Here is a 14,267-nt window from a genome sequence, read left to right on the forward strand (position 1 = left end):
AATTCGATTTATTCTATCTGTAATTATTCCATTTGTAATTCGAATTGTTCCATTTGAAATTCGAATAATTCCATTTGTAGTTCGAATTATTTCATTCGTAATTCGAACTATTCGATTGGTAATTCGAATTATTATATTTGATATTACCAACAAACTATTCGATTTACAAATAGAATAATTCGAATTTCAAATAAATTAATTCGAATTACAAATGGAATAATTCGAATTACAAATGGAATAATTCTAATTTCAAATGGAATAATTCAAATTACAAATGGAATAATTCGAATTACAAATAGAATAATTCGAGTTACAAATAGAATAATTCGAATTACAAATTAAATGCTACGAATTACAAATAAAATTCTCGAATTACTATTAAAATAATTCGAATTGCATCTGAAATAGGTGTAGTGTGTAAGTAGAACTGAGTATATGTAATTATATTTTGATCTAATAGATTGTTGAATTATTTGTATCTCCGTCTCTAGATATGACAAGAATTAATCATAGCCTAATAGTACGTTTAGATATAACAGAATTTATTGAATCCGGTGGGTTTAAATTGTCAAACCCATAGCGTATCCGACAAAAAGCTCTATAAATTATTCAAGTTTTCTGAACCAGTCATTTTTTGGAAACCTCACTTTATAAACAGAATATGTGCTTGCACCATACATACATATACTTATACCGAAAAGGATGCTGAACACATGAAACTGTTTTGTATCCTGCATGCGTTTATCGAAGTTGATATGTACAAAGCACCTGTTCGAAATGTTTTTATAAACCTATGAAAACTGAAAAATGATGTTACTGCTGTTCATTGTTTCCCTTTCCCGTTAAACAAGAGTATCCTTACAAATACAGTAGTCAGCAGATACATTATGGAGATTGCAAAAATGTAAATCTTTGTAAATATTTTTATTCGTTTTTAAGTAAACTGTACTATCGAGTTTTAAGTATGTAACACACATTACCCCAATTTAAGTATTAACAAATAATACTTATTTTTCAAATGCAGCCGTTTGTTTGCGACGATGGATGTTGATATGAATACACATGTGTTTTGTACAACCTTTGCAGGTCATTAAAATAACTTTAAACGCAAATACGGTTTCAACTTTCTTTTTATATATGTATATCAATAATATTGTGATCACATAATTATTAATGGGCCGATTCCGTACAGCGAGGCGAGTCGTGTCGCGTTGCCAGTTGCAATTTTTCCATTACGCATGGCAAATGTCGCACGACGACGTCAAATTTTGTCGCCGTAATGTTCATTTTCCGGCGACAACAAATTAGCTGTCGCCGTTCATTTTTACTATCGAATAAAAATAAAATAAAAAAAATAAAAATAACTTGTTATCGACGATTATTTTCTATCGCTGTACGTAGTGCATTTTTTAAATTTTGTCACAGAGACGATAGGCGACGCGACATGACTCGTCTCGCTGTACGGAATCGGCCCATAAAGTACAAAAATGATACATATATATGTCATTTATGTAAATTCTTATTTTGATTTTAAATTTTATTTATTTGCTTTGTAATGAATGTCAAAATATAATGCCAAATTTCCATTCCTTTATAATTCCAATGAATTTACATCATACGTTGTTAGTTACTCTATTTTATTTTACATAGCGTAATTTCAAACGATGTAAAAAACTATAAGCTTGATTGGAATTATTCATTACATCAATTTCATTGGTAATAATTTTGTTACATCTTCCTTGTTGGTAACTGTACTTTAACAACTTTAGTATATCTATGAAATGCTTCAGCACTTATGCGATTTTGCAGTAATACACAAAAAAAACTGAACTTAATTTTGTTTCCATTTTTGGCATCCAAGGAGGTGCTTTTTGTCAGTTGTGTGGTAAATATTTATTGTAAAGTACGCAGCTTACCGAGTGAAATTTCACTGTTTTTCTTGGCGCTTGTGGTAATTTTTTCCCTAAAGATTTGTTATTAAGTTCTTTTTCCGCTCGAGGTTAGTGTAAACTTTATAATACTTAAGTGTTTTTATGGGAGTTCTTGTCTTTTAATTTTTCTTCTTTTTTGTTACTGTTTGCTTTCGCCAAGAAAGATGATTCCGTTTCATATTGTTTTATTTTTTTTACGCCAACAACGTGACCATTTTAAGCCACAAAAAGACAATGTCTGCGAAATTGCTTACAGGTGTGTTTGTAGTTTGGGTTTTTTGTTTTTGCAGTGAAGTTATACGCTTTGCGTTTACTTCTTATATGTATGGTGTATTTAGGTAAAACAGACCACGGTGCTCTTGAAACAACTTTAAATGGAAGGTGCTTACACCTGGGAAGTTTTTGCGGATTCTGAAACTACAATGTTCATAGATGAGAAAAATAAACAAAAAAAAAAACAAAAAAAAATCGCCGGAGCGCTTTTTAAATAAATTCCGATTCAAGTCTGCAATTTTAGGGGGTTTAAGGCACGATGTTGCTTGGAAACCGCAAGTCCTATCGAAATGGGACAACAGAAACTGTTGTAGCTATGAAAACTTTCTATATGATAGGCCTTTATGACAATTTCGTAAGTTTTACCGTTATTGAGATATAGAAGTTCAAATTGGGACAACGCATTGATTGCATCGCCTCCTTATAAAACAATGCCATGACTGCAATTTCCCAATTTAATTTATATATGTATCTCGAAAATGGTAGAACCTAGGAAAAAATTACGATAGCCAATCTTGTAGAGAATTTTCACAAATAAAAGATTCTCCCTAAGCCCATATCGATAAGGCTTACCGTTTTCAAGCAAATCGCGAAAACCTAACAAAAAGGCTAAAAATGGGACATGAATATCTATATATATCAAATATGGTAACACCTAGGAACAAATAAAAACGGTCAATCCTCTAGAGAATTTTCACAGCTATAACACTTTCTTTAGCCCCATTTCGATAGGACTTGCGGTTTCCAACCAAAATTGTGAAAATCTTAAAAAAAAATCGTAAAAGATTCAACTTGAATCGCGATTTATTTAAAAAGCGCTCCGGCTATTTTTTTATTTTTTATTTTTCTCGTCTATGAACATTGTAGTTTCAGAATCCGCAAAAACTTCCCAGGTGTAAGCACCTTCCATTTAAAGTTGCTTCAAGAGCACCGTGAGACTGTATTAAAAGCAATTGTTTTAAAACTTAAAATTCCATAACTTGTAAAAAAGGCGAATTTAAGAAGGTGACCCAAAAGGCGAATTCAGGCCATAGCCTTCATGTGCTGTCAAAAATTTTTGCGCGAAATTTCCGCAAGATTTAGAATAAAACGGTAAAATATTGTTCGCGAAGCTTTAGTAAAGAAGTTGTACACAGATATGAAGTTGTACACAGATATTCTTTATAGAAGCGAAATATTTGTTATTTATTTTCGATTAAAAGTATGTTTTGACAGCAAATGAATACATCAGTAATACCAACTGATTCCTTCATTTGCTGTCAAAACAAAATTTTAATTAAAAGTGAATGACAAATATTTGGCTTCCATAAAGAATATATGTATGTGTACACCATCTTTATTTAAGCTTCGCGAAGAATATTTTACCGTTTTCCTTTACTTTTTGTGTATATTTCGCGCAAAAAATTTTTACAGAAAATGAAGGCTACGCACACTGGTCCTAATCTGCGACAAAAATCGAAAAATCGATATCAGAAAATCTCTGCGACAATTCAGCAAATTGTCTCTAAAAATATCATATTTTTAATATTCCAGCACTTTTTTTGTAATTTATAACGGTATTTAACAAAACAACACAGAAGAAGTTGACATTTACGTATGATCTCTTAAAAACTTTAAAAACATCAGTAAGGTTGTGACTTCTTACAAGGCAAGAAACTCAAAATTGAAAGGATAAAATAATTTTTTTCGGAATGGAAGTTTTAATACAAGGTTTTCTAATTACTTTTACATAAAAATTTGTACACCTTATTCCCATAAAATGTGTTAGAAATAACATTTTTATAATACTTTTTTGTGGAATTGTTTTTGCAAGTCCAAAAAATTGAAGTTGACTTTTACTGACTTCGCCACTCTCAAAATTTTTTGAAGAATGTTCGAAATGGTGTCAAGTTTACAAAAAAATTGGTTTCAGCTGCATATATTTGCATTTCTGTGTGTGGCATTAAAAATACTGACGATGCGTCTGGTCGTTTCAGTGAATATGCCGTATTACTGTATTCTCAGTTTCTTCTTTGTGTTGTGTTTTAATTGTTCGTTTTGGTTTTTTCTTTAAAGATTTAGACATTTTTGTTTTGGGATCTATTTACCCAGCAAAAAAGTCATTACTAAGTAATGACTTTATTCAGTAAAATTTGGCAGTAGTAACTACTTACAAATATACCGTAAAATTCATTATTTTTACATGGGGATGTCATAGGGAGGAAGTACTTCCTTAAATATGTTTTTTAAGTACATACTTAACCACATACCGGCAGTCGAAAAGAAGCTAAAAAGCATAGTTCTATTTTTGGAAAAAGTTGAGGTGAAATTATATTCAAATTCAACACTACCCATTTTTTTGTTTTTTTCTTTTTCATTCGATACCTGCTAGTTTTGAACACACGATTTGGAACCAAACACACTACACACTAGGCCACTCGCACGAACAACAAGGGTTGGTTTTTGGTTTTGTAAATAAAAAACACCCATGCCGACGCTGAGCTTTGAACAGACAACTCTAGAATTTGTAGTCGGACACACTAGGTCTGTGCCACCATACTCATTACTTAGTAAGTAAGTAGTAAGAAAGGAAGTAACTAGTTATGTGTAAACTGTTATATATATACTGCCTGATAATGCGGAGTGTAATGAGCACTCATTACTCGGTAATGCAAGAAGTAATGTCATGTGCTTACAAAATTTTTGCTGGGTATGAGTGTATTTTTTTACATTATATATTTTTGATATATGTATGATGCCACATATAATATGAAAAAAAAAATAAAAATGTAAAGTTCGGTCGCACCGAACTTTATTATATCCCCTACCATGAAATATTCTGACCTCAAATGGAATAATTTGTTTCCTTTCCTGTCCACGATACCAGTCGGAGACGTTTTTTGACAACTAAGAACTCCAAATAGCAAATTACAACCAATTCGAACCGAAAATGTAGATAAAAACCTCAAAATAATAGAAATAGGGAGGTACCGTAATATGAGGGTTATACCGAAACCTGGACCTAAGACCACAATTTTTGGCGCAGAAGCCTTTTGATCATTGAGAACTCCAAATGGCAAATTACAACCAAATCGGTCGAAAATGTTGATAAAATCTTAAAAATACCTGAAATCGGGAGGTACCGTAATATGAGGGCTATACCGAAACCTGGACCTAACACCACAATTTTTTGCGCACAAGGTTTTTGACCATTAGGAACCCCAAATACCAAAGTACAGCCAATTAGGGCCGAAAATGTAGATAAAAGCTTCAAAATACCTGAAATCGGGTGTGGGCTATAGGAAAAACTAGACCCATATTGATGATTTTTTGGCTAAAGTATTTTTTACTTATTTTTAGCATATACTGAAAAAATCAGATCGATCCGATGAGTATAAATACTTTGTCTCTCCTTCTCATACAAGTGGGACCACTGTGCTACGGTCTCAATTCGCCTTTTGGATCACATTGTTAAATTCGCTTTGAGTGGAATTCTGTAACTCATATTTCGAGTTACCAACAAATATCGGTAAAATAAAAATTCTTATAATTTCAATAATAAACGAAAATTTTCGGCAAGTTAACAACCAAACTAAAGCTGTCGCTAAATCGTACCTATAGAAACTGTGCTGTCAAAATTTATTGATACTTTTCATTCATTCTGAATAATTGTAATAATTAGACATGGGATTTTTGCATGTTTTTATACCCTACACCACTATGTGGGGAGGGTATTATAAATTGGTTTTGGCCAAAAAGTTTGTAACGCATCGAAATACTTATATATACCAAAATGAATGTCTCGACGAGCTGAGTCGATCTGGCTATGTGTGTCCGTCCGTCCGCCTGTCCATCTAAACCTTGTAATCACGCTACAGGTCGCAATTTTGATCGGATCGTCACGAAATGTTGGATGTTGATGGGGGTCCTGGAGGGGAAGAAGCCTATTGATTTTGGTGATGGGCGGATAATACTTAGGGGTCGGAATGGGCAAAAAACTTATGTGGATAAAATGACAACGTTTATTTCCAAAGCGAAAATCTCAGCTTCTATATGGGGTATACCAAAAGCAAAACCTGACAATGAAATTAGAAAATATCACCTTTCTAATTATGTAAAGTAGGTTCTCGTGGGTGATCAAACAACGAAGATATCACAATAGTCGCAAATAAAACCCAAATTTTCATTTTTGCGATTTTAATTGTAATGACGAATATCACAGCTTTGGTTGGGGATTTTCCAAAAGCAAATCCTGACTATGTAAGAAGAAAATTCCATCTTTACAATGATGCAAACTAGGTCGGTGTAGGTGACCAAATAACGGAGATATCGCAGTAGTCGTTAATACATCGCATTTATCCATTTTTTTGGAAATCACGCTACAGGTCGCAATTTTGGTCGGATCGTCACGAAATTTTGAGGGTTAGTGGAGGTCCCTGAGGGGAAGAAGCCTTTTGAGTTTGGTGATGGTCGGATAATATTTAGGTCGGAATGGGCAAACAATTCCTTGGAGAAAAAGACAATGTATTTTTCCAAACCCAATATCTCAGCTTCTAAAGGCACAGTGAAAGTAGAAAATATCACCTTTTTAACGATGTAAAGTAGGTTTTCGTAGGTGGTCAAAAAACGAAGATATCGCAATAGCCGCTAATAAAACACAACTTTTCATTTTTGCGATTTTAATAATAATGACGAATATCACAGAATTGGTTGGGAACCTTCCAAAAAGTAGAAAATCCCATCTTTACAATTATGTAAAGCATGTTGGCGTATATGGTCAAATAACGGAGATATCGCAATAGTCGGTAATACATCCTAGTTTTTAATTGCTTGTAATCACGCTACACGTCGTAATTTTGATTGGATCGTCACGAAATCTTGGGTGTTAATGGGGGTCCCACAGAGGAAAAAACTTATTGTTTTTGGTAATGATCGGATATTATTTAGGGGTCGGAATGTGATGGTTGATGGTTGGCGTACATCCCACTTTTCTATTTTTTTATTTGAGTTATTCTGACGATGCACTTAAATGCGTTTCAATAAAATTGACCTGTATTATTGAAGACATTCAGAGCAAAGGCGCTAAGCTATTCCAATTTTATTATTTTTAATTTTACCGTTCAAAAGCTTATGGACAGCGGAAGTGGTGTGGGTATCACATAGTCGGCCCCGACCCGACTATAGCCTTGGCTCACTTGTTTATTTCTTATCCGTCTGTTTCGATATTTGGGGTCATATCAAAAACATGCCAAAAAATATGCAAATTATGCAAAAAATATGCAAACAGATTTTGGCAGAAAATCGTCATAAAAGTCGTAAAATTGTCATTTAAAGTTGGACAAATCATCAATAATCGTCAAATTGTTCTAAATTAAGACTGTTGACCGTTTAACGTACATTTTTTTAGCAGATTATTATGTTATTAATGACATGCTCATGGATATTCTGGCGTCAATTGGAATAAGCGAGAAAGGAATTAGATGCATTAAAAGTCTGTATTGGCATCAAAGTGCACATGTTAATATCAATGGAGAAATGACGGAAGAAATATCTATATCCAAAGGAGTAAGACAGGGTTGTACACTGTCCCCACTATTGTTTAATATTTATTCCGAAAAAATATTCAAAGAATCAATCAACAACGTCCAAGATGGAGTCCTAATAAATAATGAATACGTAAACAATATCAGATACGCTGACGATACTACCCTAATAGCAGACAGCTTATCGGGTCTACAAAACCTTGTCACAAGATTAACTGTTTGTAGTGAAACATATGGATTAAGATTAAATACCAATAAAACAAAATATATGATAATAAGCAGGAAAAATAATGTTGAAAACATGAATATAATAATTCACAATACTTCACTCGAGAGAGTGTCGAGCTTCAAATATCTCGGGTTTTCAATAAATGATCAGTGGGATAACTCCAAAGAAATTAAATGCCGGATAGAAATGGCAAGAGACGCCTTTCACAAATTAAAAAGAGTATTAACAAGCCATGATATTAACATTGCAACAAAGACAAGGTTCATAAAGGCCTACATATGCCCAGTTTTGTTATATTCCGTGGAAGTATGGACTTTAAAAGCAATAGATGTCAAGCGCTTAGAAGCCTTTGAAATGTGGATATATCGAAGAATTCTTAAAATACCGTGGATAGCTCACGTATCAAATGACGAAGTTCTACGAAGATTAAACAAAACAAGACAACTCTTTGATCACATAAAAAGGAGAAAAATTTCATATCTCGGACACATAATGCGAAACCCAAAATACCGCATCCTGCAAAGAATTTTACAAGCCAAAATAGAAGGTAAACGTAGCAGAGGAAGACAAGAGATGTCCTGGCTTCAATATATTCAACAATGGACGGAATTTCGAAATGCAGAAAATTTAATAAGTGTCGCAAGAAACAGAGATTTATATTCATATTTTATCAATAATATATAAAGAAAATTATACATGAAATGTAATATGGTCGCTAACATTCGAATATCGAATATGCAATAAAGAAGAAGAAGATGTTATTGAGACCTCTTACGACAGTGTGATGCAGGGTATAGAGATTTGGTATTGTAATATCATTTTTATACCCTCAGCATTTATGCTAACGAGGGTATATACACTTTCATACGGGCAAAATGTGCCTTATCGAAATAATGGGTTTAGACCCCAAGTATGTTTGGACGAAATCCGTTTCAGACAACTTGGAGTTGATTTAGCCATGTCCGTCCGTCTGTCTGTCTGGCTGGCTGGAGCGCACGATAACTCTCGAACGGATTAACCGATTCGGTCCAAAATTTGGCAATTGTAATATTTTGTCCAAGCTTAGTTTAAGTTCGAAGATGGGTTATATCGGTCCACTCCTTCCGGTACCTCCCCCACAAAAGTTCGAAAATGTTCGGAAAATTTGTGCGTACAATAACTTTTAAAGTGAGTAACCGATTTGGTCTATACTTTGCACATCGTAAAATGTCTACCAGACTTAGATGAGGTTCCAATATGGACTCAATCGTTCCACTCCTTCGGGTACCTCACACACAAAATTTCGGATAAGTTCGGTTTAGGACCATCTCTCGAACCGCTTTGATTTTTATTGTAACAAATTGTATTCACTGCCCTCCATACGACTGTGTAATTTTCATCGAGGCAAGTCCATACTTCCTGAGAAAATAGCCTGAAATATGCAAAAAAAAAACCGCAAGATAAATTTCGAAGGGATCTGTCAAATCGGTCCAAAATTTGGCCTTCGTAATATTTTTTTCAAACTTAGTTTTAGTTCGAAGGTAAGCCCTATCTGCCTACTCCTTCAGGTACCTCCCCAACAAAACTTAAAAAAATGTTCGGAAAAATTGTGTGTACGATAACTCTTGAAGGGAGTGACCGATTTGAATATGGTCTATATTTGTCCACTCCTGCATGTACCTTCCACACAAAATTTCAGATAAGTTCACTTTAAGACCTGCTATCGAATCTCTTTTGAAGCAACTTGCATTGGCTGTCTCTATTACGACGGTAAAGGTTTTTTTAGGGACAAGTCCATACCATAACATTCCATCCATTCTTGAGAAAACAGCCCAAAGGGTGTAAAAACACCATATGTAGTTAATGGAGCGCACGATAACTCTCGAACTGATCAACCGATTTGGTCCAAAATTTGGCCTTCGTCATACGTTGTCCGAACTTTCAGTTCGAAGATGGCAATACCGGGCCACAAAATCCGGTACTTCCCCCCATTATTTAAAAAAAAATGTCACTTAAATGGTATGCACGATATCTCTTGAACGGGACAACCAATTTGGTCCAAACGTTGGATCTATTTAGGATATTTTGCCCTAATTTAGTTTAACTTCTAAAATGGTCCATATCCGTCCTCTCCTTAGGCTACCTCCCCCACAAAAGTCAACATTAGTGTCTAAGTGCAGTTAAGGGTCTGTTCGAAGATCCATTGGAAATGTATACCGATGATGTTCGTTGTGGTCCTGCTTACAGCGATATTATGTTTACCGTGTTCAAGTCCGTGCTTCCTGGCATACTGGTCCACAAGTTATATGATGACCCGCTGAAATGACTAGAGGGCGCGATATCGAAAAGATATGACTCCCAAAAAGATCCATTTCCATAATGGGCTATGCCGGTCTATTCCTTCAAGTACCTTCTCCGCAACACTTTTTAACTTTAATCCTAATCCAAATTTGTTGTCGGCAAGTTCAAATGTCCAAAAATGGCCACAAAATTCTGAAAATACCCTAAATACATTAGATCTGTTAGTAGATGAAAGTTTCAATTCACATGACTGAGGGTATATCTCTGTCGGCAAAACCGACGGATACCTCTTTACTTGTTATTATTAAACTATGCAAACATATAAAATTTATGTAATATTCAATATTTTCAATGTCTTAATTTGTAGCATTAGGCTGCTTTTAACATAAAGGGAACAAATCGATATCGGATTTTTTTAGTTTGTTAGATTTTAAGATTGCCAAAGTTTGAGCAAAATTGGAATATGTTAACACGTTCTACTAGGGCCTCGGAGTTATAAAAAACCTAGATTTTTTGCTATTTGGCGACTTCGGCGACCCATATCTGTGGAACGGTTAAAGCTATTTGTCCGAATTATGCATTAAATTAAAGGACATCTGTTCATTTTATATTCTAAATCTAAATATGTAAGCATTACTGATATGAGATAATAAAGAAAATGTCCCGAAAAACGTGACTAGGTACGCCTCAGGGTGAAAATAGAGTCTATTTTTTCCTTTTTTTATAAATTTTTGTAATTAATTGCTTGTAAATCCTTTACGCCTCCTGAAAATTGGGTTTAATGTTTAATCTCTTGAAGCACAAGAAGTCACACTTTTAATTACACCAGGTAGACTTTTTCTAGGAATTTCGGCAGTTGATTTTTTGTAAGTTTAGATCGAATATTTCTGGAGAAATTTCCATCTTTGCTTTGTTAAGATTTTTGTCGTCTTTTAGTTATTTACGACAATTTGCACTGTCGGATCAAACAATGCCAGGTCAACAAGTTCAGGACTAAGATACCACAGATTATTTACCATTTTGATATTTCCTTTTTTTGATATTTGTGTGTCAATGTTTTCATATTTCAATAGATTTTGAATGAGGTCTAGGTCTTGTTTTGATGCTAAACGTATCGTAGATAGAACCATCTGTCCCGAAAAGAATAAAGCGTGGCTTTAAGAAAATCGTAACTATGAAATTGTCATTGGTGCTGGACCCCTGTAAGGTGTCCTATAGGAACGTTACTAGTATCATTGTGGCTATATTAGAAGCTCTCGGAGAGGGCCCCTACAAATATAAGATCTCTAGATGCTTGATAACGAAGCCATTCCACGGTCGATATGTCTGATGAGCCTCTACAAAAGGCGAAACATGGTTGTGTGGGTTCGAATCTTCGGCTTTCCTTTTTCACTTGCAAAAATCGTCGGTCATTTAGCTCGATTCCAACGAGAACAGAATAGCCTCTAATTTAATGCATACTACGGACAAATAGCTTTGACCGTTCCACAGATATGGGTCGTCGAAGTCGCCAAATAGCAAAAAAAAAATCGAAATTTTCATAACTTCGAGGCCCCAGTAGTAAGTGTTAACATATTCTAATTGTGCTCAATCTTTGGCAATCTTAAAATCTAACAATACTACCCCTCGATTTGCTCCTTTGAGTTAAAACCAGCCTAATGCTACAAATTAAGACAAAGAAAATATTGAATTTTACATAAATTTTATATTTTTGCATAGTTTAATAATAAAAAATGATATTACAATACCATATTTTTATACCCTACACCACACTGTCGAAAACGGTCTCAATAACATAATAATCTGCTGAAAAAAGTCGACATTAAACGGTCAACAGTCTTGCTTTAGAGCATTTTAAGTATTTCTGATGGTTTTTCCAACTTTAAACGACAATTTTACGACTTTTATGACGATTTTCGGCTAGAATCTGTTTGCATATTCTGCATATTTTTTCATATTTTGCATATTTTGTGCATATGCAAAATATGCAACAAAAATACTAAACATGACCCTGTTATTGAATTCAGTTTTATTTGAAACGAATTCTCCTCCAATCAGAATCTTCGTATCTTTATTATTAAAAAATATTCAAAATCCGATGTCTAGTAATCGTTAAATAAATTATTGTAGATACGAATCCATCTATGTATATAAATTCCTTTCGTTAAATATGTCGTCTGCAGTTAATTTCGCTTTTAATTTCGCTTTTTAATATTTAAAAATTGTAGCTTTAATCTACACTTCTTCACTACCCAGCAAAATTAATTGGAATTAGTGCAATGTAGACTAGTTCTTTCCTGGCATGTTTTGCTTCAGTTCTAACGGAGTCGTGAAAAAGGCACTCCATTCGCCACATTTTATGCACATTCAGATGCGATCCAAGGAATGACATCCATTTCTAGCATTTTAACTGCATCCGGATGCAGTTCAATCAGAGTCGTGAAAATTGCACTCCAATTCCTTACATTTTAACCGCATTCCGATGCGATCCGACGAATGACATCCATTTCTCCGTTCGTTACATTTTATTAGCAGTTGGAAGAGGTCCCTACAAGTACATACGTCAGTTTGTAAATCCCTATAATTCGTCAAAAAAAAAAAAAAAAAAAAAACATTTCCACAATTTTTTTATAAAATAAAATAATTTGTGAACTTTTGCGGTAACTCATGAGAAGAAAATTTCCTAATGTAGTGACAATATAAAAACCCCTTTAGCAGATGAAGCATAAACAGTTCAGCTTGGATTAAATGGAAAGCGGTGGAAACAAACTCAGTTGCTATTGAATTTAATGAAGCAATTTCATAATTTGTGTTAATGTAATAAAATTCTTATTATTCTTGTTTTACACAAACAATAAATTATTTTTATTTATTCTGGAATATTTTGCAATGGCTTGCATTTTTATTGCATCTTTGAACTGAATAAAAATACATTCCGAAGAGTGCCTTTAAATTTACATTCAATGCACTGCATCAAGACACGTGCTTTGGATGCAAATTGGACTCCAAAGGGTTAGTTAAAATTCAATACCAAAGGGGTAGTTAATATGCAGTGCTAATGGTGTGCATCTTTCAGTAGTCACGCTCTTGTAAAAATCATGAGTGAAAATGCATAATTTGGTGCACTTCCAAATGACTTGTACATATGATTTAACTGCATCTTTGGAGGCAAACTTTTTGCTGGGTATTTGCCTATGTACCTTCTTCACCATCTTCGCAGTTAGATTTTAATTTTTCTTAAATCTTTTCAACATTTAATTGTTGTTGCTGTCACGAAATTTGATTACTCACCTTTGGGTCCGTTGTCCATTTCCATTTCTTCTTTAATTTCTTTGTTTTGTTGCGACCCACTTCATCATTTGACAATTTCATTAAAATTAAGCTTATTTGTTGTAATTTGTTGACATTCAACTTGTCGAACGTCGAGAGCACTTGAATGCCAGTAAAATTACAAATAATTTCGCCTCCAAAGACAAACCAATAAATATCAAATAACCTTTAAAGTTGAGCAAGATTGTTTGTCCATGTACTTGTACTAAATTAAGATGTGTGTTCGTTGTGTCGTTTTCCGCACCGCACCGCATCACACTCATTCCGCCATTCTTCATTCGTCTTAGACAATTGTACATGTTTCTGGTCATTGGCATTCAAAGCGTCAGTCAATGGTTTATAAATAAAAGCAGCTACAATGGTTAATGTTAAGTATTCGGTAAATATTTGCTCTGTGATTTTTACATAAACACAACTTAAACAGTCTGTCCACTTTCACTTAGTTGATTTGTGGAGAAGGAGGTAGCGAGGGAGAGAGAGTACTTTGCAGAAAACGATGAACCAGAGACATTCTAATGAAAGGGATATGATATCGAAATGCCGAAGGACATTTGCTAAGATTTGATACTTCGGCAAGTTGGGAAATGTGATATTTTGAAAATTGTCGATAAATTGCGTATGTGTGTTCGTAGTACATAGTAAATAGGATACTACGAGTATAAGCCCGAGTCGATAATGCTATCAACATAACTTGTAGACGTT

The sequence above is a fragment of the Musca autumnalis genome, unplaced genomic scaffold (genome assembly GCF_047663935.1).
Source record: "Musca autumnalis isolate F117 unplaced genomic scaffold, ASM4766393v1 scaffold_1, whole genome shotgun sequence".
Lineage (NCBI taxonomy): Eukaryota > Metazoa > Arthropoda > Insecta > Diptera > Muscidae > Musca > Musca autumnalis.